Raw genomic sequence first — 13234 nt, 5'->3', positions numbered from 1 at the left:
CTGTCTACAGTCTTTTGCATTTACTGCCATCTCAAACTGCCTGTTTGAGCAGTAAGATGAGCAGTTGGCTTCTTGTAATTCACTTAGCAGAGACAGTCTGAAACTTAATGTAAACTGTGAACTCATGGAGACCAATCTACAGGAAAGCCCTTAGTGTAAAGACTCACGGGCATTTGCTGGTAATCTGTCGCTACATAGGCGAAATGCTAGGAAAAGTCAGTGAAATTCATTGTGCTCATGTCAGACACAAGCAATTATCATCTCAAACTGGGGACATCTGCATAAGATGGGATAATCATTTGTATGTACCATGATCACAGCAATTTTTTTTTACTTCAGTATTTTGTCTGTAGTTATAACCTGGAAAAAGTAAGAACAGAAAATGGCAATAAAATACCATAGATCTGATTACCCTAACTCACAAGACAGATAAGTATTGAAGCCATTGACGTGTTATAATTGATCCTGCAGCAACCATCAACTTGGACTGGGTTTATCTGCACTTCTATCTATGCAGCTTGTTTGGCAGACCAGTTAGAATGATCCTTGTTTAACACTTGCCTAGAGGACACTATTGCATTGATGACAAAAAAAACTGACATGGGCCACACAATTGAAACAAGTGCCAAGACAAGTATCAGATAAATGAAGTATGAATGTTTTTAACTTTCAATATAACTAAAACGCTATATTCTTTGTGTATATATATATATATATATATATATATATATATATATATATATATATATATATATATATATATATATATATATATATTATGTATGTATAACTAGACAGAAAAAAGATCTGCACGGATGTTTCACAACATAGCAATCTAGCCTTTTTCAAAGTGATCAAACATGCAAAGCAAAGCCTAATAAACCCCCAGTGGCAGGAAAGATCACATGTGATGTCCCCGAGGCTAGATTGCTAGCTGAAACGTCAGTCACTATTCAATAAAACACTGTTTGACTTTTTAAGTCCTGTAAGTTCGACATTTCTATCTACTTAACCTTTGTGACATTGAACCCGGTCAACTTCAGTTTTCTTTATGACATGAGTGCCGGGATGTTTCCAGTACAGGTATGGGATCTGTGATCCAGAATGTTCGGGACCTGGGGTTTTCTGGATAACAGATCTTTTTTTTCTACTAGAAAATCATGTAAACATAAAATAAAGCCAATAGGCTGGTTTTGCTTCCAATAAGGACTATTTTTAGTTTGAATCAAGTACAAGGTACTGTTTAATTATCACAGAGAAAAAGGAAACATTTTCTTTAAAAAATTTGGAGTATTTGGATAAAATGGAGTATGGGAGACAGCTATTAAGTAATTCTAAGTAAAATGCCTTACCCTTTAAAAACTTAAATAAAGCAATAGAATTCTCAATGAATCAGATGAAAATTGAGCATAGTACTGGTCAGATATGGGATGACTATGACATAGTTGGCCATCTTAAATATATTGCAATCTATGGACAAACAATCCCTATTTTGTTTAAAGGGTAAGGCATTTTTTAGTAGCTGTATGCACAAAATATCTCAATGTCTTAAATATATTGATAATGGGTTGAGTGCAGAGGACCTCTTGTAGTTGTGTGTGTATGTGTGTGTATATATATATATATATATATATATATATATATATATATATATATATATATATATATATATATATATATATATATATATAAAAAATAAAAAAAAGACCAGCAACACCAGGTTTTCTGTAAGTAGAAAAGTGTTATTGCATATGTTACATATGCAATAACACTTTTCTACTTACAGAAAACCTGGTGTTGCTGGTCTTTTTTTTTATTTTATATACTGGTCTTACCGAGCACCCAGGCAAAGGACTTGGAACGGAGTGCTGTCCACTACAATAAGATATATATATATATATATATATATATATATATATATATATATATATATATATGGCCATTCTATGGGGTATATTCTGAAAGGTGTATTTATCAAAGGATGAACTTTCACTTTCATCCAATGATAAATACTCTTTTAAAAATCCCATAGAAATGAATGGAGAGTGGCAGAATTTCATTCTAGAGGACTGTGGCGACCTCGAACTTCACTCTTTGATAAATATACCCCGATGCCTTTAGCTAAAATTCCAATTACAAGCTTTACAAACACTACTTTCCTATAAATAATATCCACTGACCACAGTGATCTTCACATATTATGTCACAAAATGCAGCATTGAGGAACATTATGACCTGTAAATGCTGCTTTGGTTAACAGTACTAAATCAGTCACCTGAACTGTTAACACATGATTTTTGAGCAAAACACATATATTGCTTTAGAACAGTTGTACACATGTGTATTGATTGTCACATCAATAGTCTACATAGTTTTATTGAACAGGGTCCTTTTTACCACTTTTATGTTTATTGCTTGTATTTTATATGTACTCTGTGAATTCAGTGTATACACCCATTTATTGTGCAGCACGGTGGAATATGTTAGAGCTTCATAAACGTGGCTAATAGGTATAACTAAATGAGCATAGCCAGCAAAAGACAAATTATAGAAAAAATGCTATTGGAAGAAGAATACATGCCTAGCATGAAACAGGCTAGACAGTGATGTGAAACTATGCAACTGGGGCTGATTTACAATAAACTTGTACATGCTTACTGGAATCTGGTAAACAATAGGTCAGTGACCCACATTTGGGCTTATTCAGGGAATCCTGATATGTAGCAAAAGAAGAGAGTTCAGAAAATGACTGTGATCTTTCCTTTGGCACGCTGCATATTATGATCTGTCCCTTTATAGACATTGGTCCCTTTTGGTGCCGCTGAGGTCAAGTTCCCACCCTGTACTGGTAGGCTAAACTATTTTTTTTGGATTCTATTAATTTAATTACAAGCTTAGAAATGTTGTGCCCAGTCACCCAGAGACACAACGGTTGCTTAGGTAAGGCTTAAACTGCAAGTCTACAAGCAATAATACTTTCACAGAAGATTTGGAGAACCAAATCAATAGGAAAATTACTTTAGAAAATGTCAAAGGAATAATAAATACAAGGTATAACCTCCTTAAGGGCAGTGGCTTACGGGGAGATTTGTTGCCTGCAATTATTTATGCACGACTACGGCAACAAATTTCCCTAAAATGCGTCTCCATTGGGAATAACTGAAATAACTGGCGCTAAAACAACATATCGCAAAGTTGACAGAAGTTTCCTCCAGAGGCAACTTCTGAAGAACTAAATGATGAGTTGGTTTTACTGCGGGCGATTTAATTTATTTCCAATATAGACATTCATTTTTATAGAGGGCGACAAATCTCCCAGTCGGCCATTGCCTTTAAAAATGATGCAACAACACAATGAAAAAAGACAAAGATAAAACCTTGAAGCAGGGGTAGTGCAGCACATTTTCTATGGTTCTGTGACAACTTCAATGAGACAGGTTACCTATTGTACGTATTATCAAAATGACACTGTGGCTTATTTATAAACCCTGGGTAAATTTGCACTTGGGCAGTAACCCATGGCAACCAATCAGATGATTACTTTCACTGTTCAACCTGAAGCTGACTGAAAAAAGCTAATCACTGATTGGTCGCTATGGGTTACTGCCCAGGTGCAAATGTGCCCACTGTTTATAAATGAGCCCCACTGACTTTCTGTAAGATGTGAAATTACTATAATCGTGATATGCAGAACACCTTACTAACTATATTAAAATAGTCCACACTTTTCTATAGTACAAAACACAGACTCATCCTGTTATAGTACTGATTTTTTTTTTATCAGAAACACTGGCATTCATTTAATTGATTTCATTTATAAGGTGTGCCATTTAGAAGGATGGAAGAGATAATACAAAAAAAATGGCAAAAGAACAAAAAGAAAAAATTATTTCAATTAGACTGGAAGTTTTATTAAGATAATAATTAAAATGCACAATTTAAGGTCAAATTGCAACAAATCAGATTATGTAAAAAATGCAAATTGACTCCAGAAATCCCTGGAATTAAGATACAGAATACCAGTTAAGGTCTAAACTGTTCTTGTCGCTGCCTGGCCTGAATCATGATTTCCCAGAGGTTTCTCCACCTACACCAAATGTTTAATGGATAATAAGTTTGTGTAAGAAACTGTGTTGGTAAGTAGTTCTGTACTGCTAAAAAATTAGGTTGAGATGAGGAATATGCTTGCTTTAGTTTAGATTCTTTTGAGTCAAGAAATTACAAGGACAGTGTTACAGTAGAGCCAATAATGTTTTCTGTAACAAACATAAATTTATCTTTAATGAATAAAAAATTTTCTATAGCGTTCACTTAAAATTTACTTTTTATGCTGGATGGTGGACTTCATACCTAGATAACAGACTCACCAATGAGGATACTGATTTCAAGGTTTCATAGATTCTTTTCTGAAAAGAACTTTGTCACTGTGTGTATGATGGGCGAAACCACATTCTTTTAGCACTAGCTGAAATTATTTGTATAAATTCTCATGGGATTCATATGTATATATTCATTTATCTCAAATAAATACTGTCTAGATCAGGGGTGCCCAAAAGGTAGATCGGGATCTACCAGTAGACCTTTAGCAAAGAGCTTTAAATCACCCTAATTATTTTCATTCAGATATTTATTATGTTAAGGTTAAATAAGAAATAGTTGTTTGTTAAATATTTATTTTTTTATAAATAATTTATATCAAAGGTATAAATCAATATTTAATATTCAATATTTTCCATGGAGCCGAATTCTAACAAAGCTTTTATGAATTTAGATCATAATGGGACAACATCACTACAAAAGTAGACCTCGCATTAGTAAAGTATGGCCACTCCTGGTCTAGATTTATTCTGCAGAGCTGTGATGTCATCACTTTAATCACTGGGGCTGAGGTATCTTGTTAATCTTCCCTTAAAGAACCTCCCTGTACAAACTTTGTTAAGGTGGCCATATACGCAAAGATCCTATCTTACGAATCGAGGATTCGTACGATTTTCAGACCGTGTGTGGAGAGTCCCAACATTTTTCGTCCGGCGGAGATCGGTCGTTTGGTCGATCGGACAGGTTTGATTTTGTCCCAACCGTCCCGCCGGAGCCCATTGCACTCTCATGGTAATCCGATCGTTTGGCCATAGGGCCGAATGTTCATATTACCCCTGATATAGCCATGCCCGTTAGTGGCATATAGGGGAAACATCAGCTTGTTTGGCGATGTCGCCAAATGAGCGGATCTTTGCGTCTATGGCCACCTTAAGTGGCACTCGATGAAGGGGCTTGGCCCCGAAATGTTTGCTGGGATCTTAACTTAATAAAAGAAAACTTGGAAAAATGTTTGCAGGAGCATTAAGTGGAGTGTGCCTTTGTTTATAAGACTTTAAGGGACTCTTACTGAAGATCATAAGAAGGTCCGGTACATCTGAATCCTCCCAAACAGGATCACCTTCACCATGTCAGTTGCTTTAGAACCACTACTAGAATCAGTGTTAGCATATCAGAAAGTTCTGGCGCCTCTGCAAAGCTAAGATGCAGATTGTGCTTCATCACCACATTTTTTCAAACATTAGTCAGCATGGATTTTCAGCATTGTCCCAAAGGGGGTTATTTATCAAACAGCGAGTGTTTTTTTCCTGAAAAATTAAAATTTTCAAGTGTACTTTTCAATAAAAACTCAAATTTTGTGGGTAAAAAAAATAAAACTCAAAATTTTCGAGAATTTTTCGAGATTTACTGTATTATGCCCTGAAGCTGGAAATATTTTGTATGTGAAAATACTCCAGCTAAAACCTATCAAGGTCATGTAGAAGTCAATGGCAGAGGTCCCTAAAACCATTTGAAGATGTTTTAGCCTTCATAATGTTCGGGGTTTTTTCATAAATTAGAAAGCGTTTAAGTTGTGAATTTATTCAAGGTATAAAAAACCCGACCTTTGATAAATAACCCCCAAAGTGTGGGCATTAATATCCAGAATTTTTTTCCAAAGCAGATCATTAGCCTTTATGTTTTGTATGGATATTTAAATGTATAGTGACCTGTAACAATTTAAGTCAAATTATCAGACCTATTTGCAACTGCTTCTCATGTCAGCACTGAGAGGAGTACTCAGCAGATAATTACTTAGCCCCTTCCTCAAACCATTCATATAATATCTTCATGTTTGGTTTTGTAATCCTTTATGCCCTGACACCCTTTTTATTGCCTCCCATTCTAAGGGAATGTCAAAGTTACAATAGTTACATAGCTTGATAAATGCACTTGTGGCTGGGTGAAGGCAACTTACAGCTTACATGGCTGTGAGGAGTTCAAAAGATCTTACTGTTATGTCTACTAAAGTCTTAGAAAAGACAGAAGTTATTGTCAAACAATGATTGACAACATTTATATCTTTGGGTCTACTGGAATCAATATTTTAGGCTCAGACTGATCCTACCATGCCATCTTTTTCCAAGTTGCAAGAGTTTTAGTTGTTTTTTAAGCTCTCTGAAAAAGAATGTATTAGTTCAGTTCTTGCTAACACCAAAGGGAATGCACACTTTTTTTTATTCACACCATGCTTCCTTTACATTAATACTACTTCAGCTCTTACCATGAATCTCTGCTCCAAACAGATGAATAATATTTGGAAGAATGCTGAAACGTGGGAATCCTAGATAACTCATGTTTGAGCAACATTGTTAAGCATTAACATCTTCAAACCCATAACAATATACGAGAAGTGGTGTTTCACGTTCCCCTTCCCATTTTAAATTCTTGGATATGTATAAACCTGCTGGATACAGAATCCCCTCCCCTGTCCTCTCTTCATTTAGGGAACTTCAGGTGTGACAGTGGTTCACCTCAAATCTTATGCCAGTGGTTTTCAAACATCTTGAGTTTCAAAAGCCTGTTTGCCATCCAATATTGTCAAGCTTTGTTCTATAAATTGCAGCTGTGCAATTCACGATAGCTACTTCCCTTTCTTTCTTGAGCATCTAAAAATAAGAAAATACCAGTCTATTAGTGTTTAGCACTCTGTCATGATCTTCAAGTATATGGCACTCAATGAAATTGCATTTTCCTGAAATCTTCCCTTCTGTGTAGAAATTTGAAACTACAGGTAGGTGTCGTAACACTGCAAGGAAGCACATAAAAAAAACTCATGGTGTAGTAAAATGCACAAAACATTAGTAGGAAGTGCATACAGTATATAAGAAAAGTGACAAATAAAAAATAAATAAAAACATAATAAGACAATGTAAAAAATTTGTATTTTGTGTGGGAAACACAAATGCAGTGAAAATCAATGGTGATCTTCCTCCACCAGTTGATTCAGTGAGCCAGCCTACTCATGAAATTTCAACCAAATGCAACAAGATAATATAGGGTTAAGTGCAGATCTGAAATCTGTTTCACTGTTTTCTCTCATCCAGACTTGTAGGATTGTTCAGATGCTTTTACCATAATATATAAGATATATAGAGACAAATATTGTGAAGTACGTTTATTAAAAATACAGCAATAAAAAGGCCACAATGGCTACTCACAAGTGTTCAGTTGAGTACAGCGTATAGATAGTAACAGCCTGTGGGACTTGAAAGTTCTTTTATAGTTTTATATTCGCTTCATTGTAGTGTTACTACACCTACAAAAATATGAAGCATAAAAATGTTAGTCATGTGCCAAGTGGACAAGGTAATTTGTAGATATGATTAACCATTTTTTTTAACAAAGTTGCCACATTGATGAGAAAGAAATGTTATTAGCTTGCATAAAATTCTGATTGCGCAGCTTTACACAGCATGAGCAGGTAGACAGATGTGTAATATATGTTGCTACTAAGTTGAGGGTGAATCCTGAATTAGCACCGGAAAAACCCATCTCCTCCTATGCTTTTACAATGCTTGTCTGCTCTCTGTTCACTGAGGGGAAAGAAATTGCAGGCTGTCACATGATCTTTCCAGTCAGTGAAAGGAGAAAAAAATGCTTCAGGGGAAAGCACGCAACAATATAGTAAGTCCAGGGATGTACAGTTTGTATAAGCCAGTGACTGTGGGTGAATATGAGAGTATGTGCATGCCAATTCCACTGTAATCTATATTAGGACCCCCCACATACATACATACTCATCAATATAAGGGGTACATATGTACAGTGTACTTTGTGTCATAATAATTAAAAAAACAATACTGTTCTTAGTCCCATTACCTTCCTTTCAATTCCTTCTCTAATATCCACACCATACATGTTCATTCTAAGAGCTGCAATTAAACATCCATTATAATAATTTTCTTTAATAGTCTTACCAGAAATGTCTACAGATATAGAAACTATTGAAAAACACATACAATTCTGAATATAAAATATTTTCCCAACCATATTATACATATATATATATATATACATAGTGGAACCTCAATTTTACATCCCCTGATTTTAAGTTTTCCCTCATTTTACATTCAAGGAGATTAGCCGGCCACAAATTGCCTCTTCTTCGGGTGCAGGGCCGGGCCGAACCAGCCGGGTGCCCCAGGCCGCATCGCCCCCTCCGCCGTGCGCATGTGCACTCGAACCTGAGCACACGTATGCGCACTGACCGGATACGTCACCCCTCACGTAAGCAAGCATGCGCGCAAATGAGCACAACGAGAAAAATTGCAGACCGGACTGGGGTCGGCAGCAGTGAAAGGTATGTGTCTGGCGCCCCTCAAGCTTTGCGCCCTAGGCACATGCCTACTCTGCCTACCCCTAGTTCCGGCCCTGTTCGGGTGACTAATCTCCACAAACTGCCTTCCTGCCGACTAGAATGTAAATCGCCACCAGGATGGCACGCTAAATGTCTGTAAATAACAGAGATTTAGAATACCATCCTAAATGTCTTTATTACAGAAAGGCAGAGACACGTGGAGATTCGGGGAGATTAGTCGCCTGGCCAAAAATTGCCTCTTCTTCGGATGACTAATCTCCGCAAACTGCCTTCCCGCCGACTAGAATATAAATCGCTGCCAGGATGGCACTTGGATTGCTTCTTTTTCTGAAGTAGCCCGGTTTCCTTGTGAGGCAACTTCGGGTGACTTCGAAGAACAAAGTGCTCTGAGTGCCATCCCGCTGGAGCGCTTAATTTTCCGAAGTCACCCGAGGTTTCCTCGTGAGGCAACTTCGGGCGACTTTTGAAAACGAAGCTCTCCAAGTGCCATCCCGCCGGCGATTTAGATTCTAGCCAGTGGGAAGGCAGTTCAGGGAGATTAGTCGACCAAAGAAGAGGCAATTTGTCGCTGGGCGACTAAATCTCACCTAATCTCCACGTGTGTCTCTGCCCTTAAAAATGTTCAGTGTTTTATGTAAATGTTTTTGCGTGGGAAAGCAGTGTGTGAAACAATGTATGAGCAGCACCCAGCCCATTAAAAGATCCTGTTGGCAACTTTTGCTACATTGTGTCAAGAACCAGAGAAGAGAAAAAACATAAACAAATACTGATTTCAACTGCAATAAATATTGGAAAGTTGACTAGAATTACATTTTCTTTATTTATATGAAAGAAAAAAAAGTTTTTGCCTGGAGATCCCCATTAATTGGCCCCCATGCCCGCTGCTCAGATTAGTCTAGTGTTTGGGGAATATTTAAGAATTCCCAACACATTTTTACAATACGAGGCAGTGTGTTGCCACTTATTTCCCCGCAATATCTGGGAAACTCTAGTGAAACAGTTACACGGTACTATCAAGCAATAGTCCAATATGGCTGTGGGAAGGTTTCTGTGTGGGGATTCTAGGCTTTGTGGTGGAGCCCCACAGGGCGGGCAGGTAGGTGCGGGTACCGCTCTGGCAGGGTGCCGGGGAAGGGGTTGAGTGAGGAGAAGGGGTTAAGTGAGGAGAAGGCGAGGCGTTGGCACTACAGGGGAGCGGCTGCTGCTTTCTAAGCATGAATGAGCTTTCCCTTTCCGTCAGTGAAGGCATGAGAAGCCGGCGAATGCTCCCGTGTGTAGCCTCTCTTTTCTTGGCACAGGCGTCATCGATTTTTCTCACCCAGGTCAGTCAGGTGGAAGGGGGCGGCACACGGCAGAGCAAACATCATGCCCAAACTGAAAAGCATGCCCGGCAGGCACAGGGAATATCAGCACTGAGCCTCCACCCTCTCCGGTGAGTGAAGTTGAAGCGCCCGCCTCCTGCTCCTGTCTCCCTCCCCCTTAGTCCTGTGCCTCTATCGCTCTCTGCACTTGTTCCTCCTACTCCAGTGCCTTCCGTGTGCTGCCGCCGCCGCCGCTTCTGCAGCCCCTCCTGCCCGGAGCCAACCGTGATTCCCCCCATTTAAGCCATCGCCCAGTAGCAGCAGCAGCACAGACTAGAGAGGAGCTGCATATAGAGCCGGCTTGGAAACGCTTCCCCTGGGACTACGATCTGCTATGTGCCAAAGGTGCAGTAACCCCTGAAGGAGAGAAGTGCAAATCTGGGAACATGCCGGGCTGGAAGAAAAACATTCCTATCTGCCTGCAAGCGGAGCAGGAGCGAGGTGAGGGGGCACGCAGGGGGAGGGCAGTGCAAGGCATGGGACACTTACTAGTGCAAGCACTATGCATGCCGCTACCCACAATGCCTTGCGAAGGGCTCAAACCCACTGTGTGTGAGGGGAAAAAAACTTGTGTTTTTGCATTCATGTGGTATTATACATTACATTCTAGCTGTACAGAACTGGTACAAACCAAGTTTGGAGGTCCATCTTCAGGCTGTCATTTTTCTCTTTTGGGTCTGCAAAATCTTGAAGTTGTTCTTCCACAGAAGGAGTTGGGAAGACACTGTGAATAGTTGCAGGGATGCAGGTTACAGTGGATTCATGTGCTTGTCACTGTGCTCTGATCACCCTGATGTTCCCAAATAAAATGAGCTCAGGGGTGCCTCCAACATTCTATGCACATGTGTTAGTGCCTAATGGGCTTGGCGGGGCGCCTGTCTCAGCAGAACTGTGTGAGAGGCAGGTGCTGCCACTATCCGCCTTCTCATCACTTTGCTTGGAGTGCTAAGGAGATGCTCATTAATCTAGCAGAACACTTCAGACGTTCTTTCCAGAGCTAAATTGTTCAGCACAAAGTTGACTAGTCGCATAGGACTTTTATTATTATTATTATTATTATTATTATTATTATTATAAACCTATTTGTCTGTGCTGTACAAATGAAGGGTTAATACAGCAAACATACAGATTACATACTAATATTGACTGATACAGTTCGTAAAGAAGGCCTTCGTCATAAGAGCTAGTAATTATTAGATCATTCAATAACACAATAGTAGAACTATGTTCAAAGTAGATATCATGAAAACGGCATGGTTATATTCATGGAATAGGTGTTCAGTATATATATAATCGATTATAGGAATAGGATCTGTGTTTTGTATGATACACGATGCATACTGTTAAACTACACCCCTAGTAGGATGTCAGGGGATACTGGGAGTTGTAGTGCAGCAACTGTAGACCTGAGTGTTAATAATGAAATCAGTTTAATCCCAAATACCCATGGCACACAGGATCAAAAAATCTCTCCTGCATTTTTAATTTGTTCAATGTATGTTATGTTCCTCAATTTTCTGTGCTAAACTTTTTTTTTGGATATGTAGTCCATCACACAGGCCAGCCCATCAAAAATGTTCCAGGTATTCAGCTTCTTTTAGCGAAGCCCTTCTATCGTGCATGTGCACCTAACCCCTAAGTAAATGATTTATGTGGCAAGGGACTTTGCCGTATAGATGTGTATTGTTGCTGTCGTGTTGGATTTGATGTGCTTTGCCTGGGCTTTGTTGAGTTATTGCTCTGTGCAGTGTGATGGCAACTATTAAGTACCAATGAGACCTAGACTGTTGTCTCTGAGGTGAAGTTCATCCCTGACAACAAGGATGAAGGGTTTTCTAGGCTGCAAAAAAAATAATTGCGGTGTGTTTTTTCTTCCTTCTGAACTAATGTTTTTTTAATACTTGTTAGTCTTCAACACACTGATCAAACATATCCTTTATTCTTGTGCTTGTATCACATAAACTGTTTTGTATTCTAATGGTAACTGTGTGACCTTGTACTTTATATAAAAAACAAAATCAGATTTTCAGTGACTAAAAAAACTAAATATTTGTATTAATTTATGTACCATCAGATTATTAAATACATATTTTTGTGGGCACTTGGAAAAAATAATCAAGGTTCGTGACTTGCACATGTACAGTTTCAGTTTTCTTGTGTAATTTATTCTTTAATGTCCTGAGATTTTCAAAGGTGTTAAATACTTATCGAACAGTTATTGAGAGGTTATGTAAAGAAAATGTATACCGTATACCATTTTGGAATGTATAAATATATTGAGTGAAAAAAGATATTTAAAGAAGTTAATGTTCATGTAGGTTTATTTTCCATGTCTGTGAAGGCAATTTTATTTATTTTATGTACAGAATATCTTATGATCATGTACAAGGTGCTGTTTTATTATTATAGAAAAAAATGAAATTTGTATAATTTGTATAGTTTGTATAATTTGATTACAATGTAGCCTTCCCATAATTCAGAGCATTCTAGATAATGGCTTTCCAGATAACGGATTCCATTGTATCATAAAGAGGCAGCATCCCCTAAAGCTATCCAGTCATACATGAGATAGCACATGGTCTGGCCTGCATAGATGGTGTTCTGAGCTGCACAGTGATTCATCAGTACACTGGTTAATGGGAGCTACTGTCTACAATAAGCCAAAACAAATGAGTATCAATGGCTTTTACCACAAGAATACTATTATACTTTTCGGCAAACTGTTGCTGATGTATCTCTCCTGTGTATAGCTCAGATACTTGTGGACAGACACATTTATCTAGCATGTTGCCATAGCTCAGCTGTCCCTTTATTCAGATTTTTTAAATGTTCTGTTTTGACCCACTTTGTAAATGTTTGCCTTTAAAGCTGGGCTACATTATAAAAACAGGTGAGCCAAAATGGAAAGACATCTCTAACGGTCATGAAAATGTTTAGTCCTCCTTTAATCTAGATTTTATAACTGTGCCTTTTATTGCATTCCTTTTGAACCTTTGAGAAAAAAAGATTCCCCCCCCCCCCAATCCTTGCAAAAAAATTTGGCTCTACGCTGGGCAGGATTCAGCCTTTTTCAGCAGGATTCGGATTCTGCCTGGCCAATCTGAATCCTAATTTGCATATGCAATTTAGGGACAGGGAGGGTATTCGGCTGAATCTTTCACAAGGATTCGGGGGGTCGGCCGAATCCAAAATAGTG

General features: G+C 38.3%; 1 long non-coding RNA gene across 1 annotated transcript; it reads right to left on the bottom strand.

Annotated features, from left to right (window-relative positions):
* Positions 1 to 5922: 5922 nt before the first annotated feature.
* LOC108710586 lies at positions 5923 to 10500 on the bottom strand. Its single transcript, XR_001934761.2, has 3 exons — positions 9996 to 10500; positions 7518 to 7615; positions 5923 to 6965 (listed from the first exon to the last, which is right to left on the bottom strand). It is a non-coding gene; the product is annotated as an uncharacterized LOC108710586 (long non-coding RNA).
* Between the last annotated feature and the right edge of the window lie 2734 nt (positions 10501 to 13234).

Source organism: Xenopus laevis, chromosome 3L, assembly GCF_017654675.1.
Source record: "Xenopus laevis strain J_2021 chromosome 3L, Xenopus_laevis_v10.1, whole genome shotgun sequence".
In the NCBI taxonomy this organism is placed as follows: Eukaryota; Metazoa; Chordata; class Amphibia; order Anura; family Pipidae; genus Xenopus; species Xenopus laevis.
The sequence above is the reverse complement of the archived record's forward strand: the minus strand, read 5'-3'. Positions and strand labels throughout refer to the sequence as shown.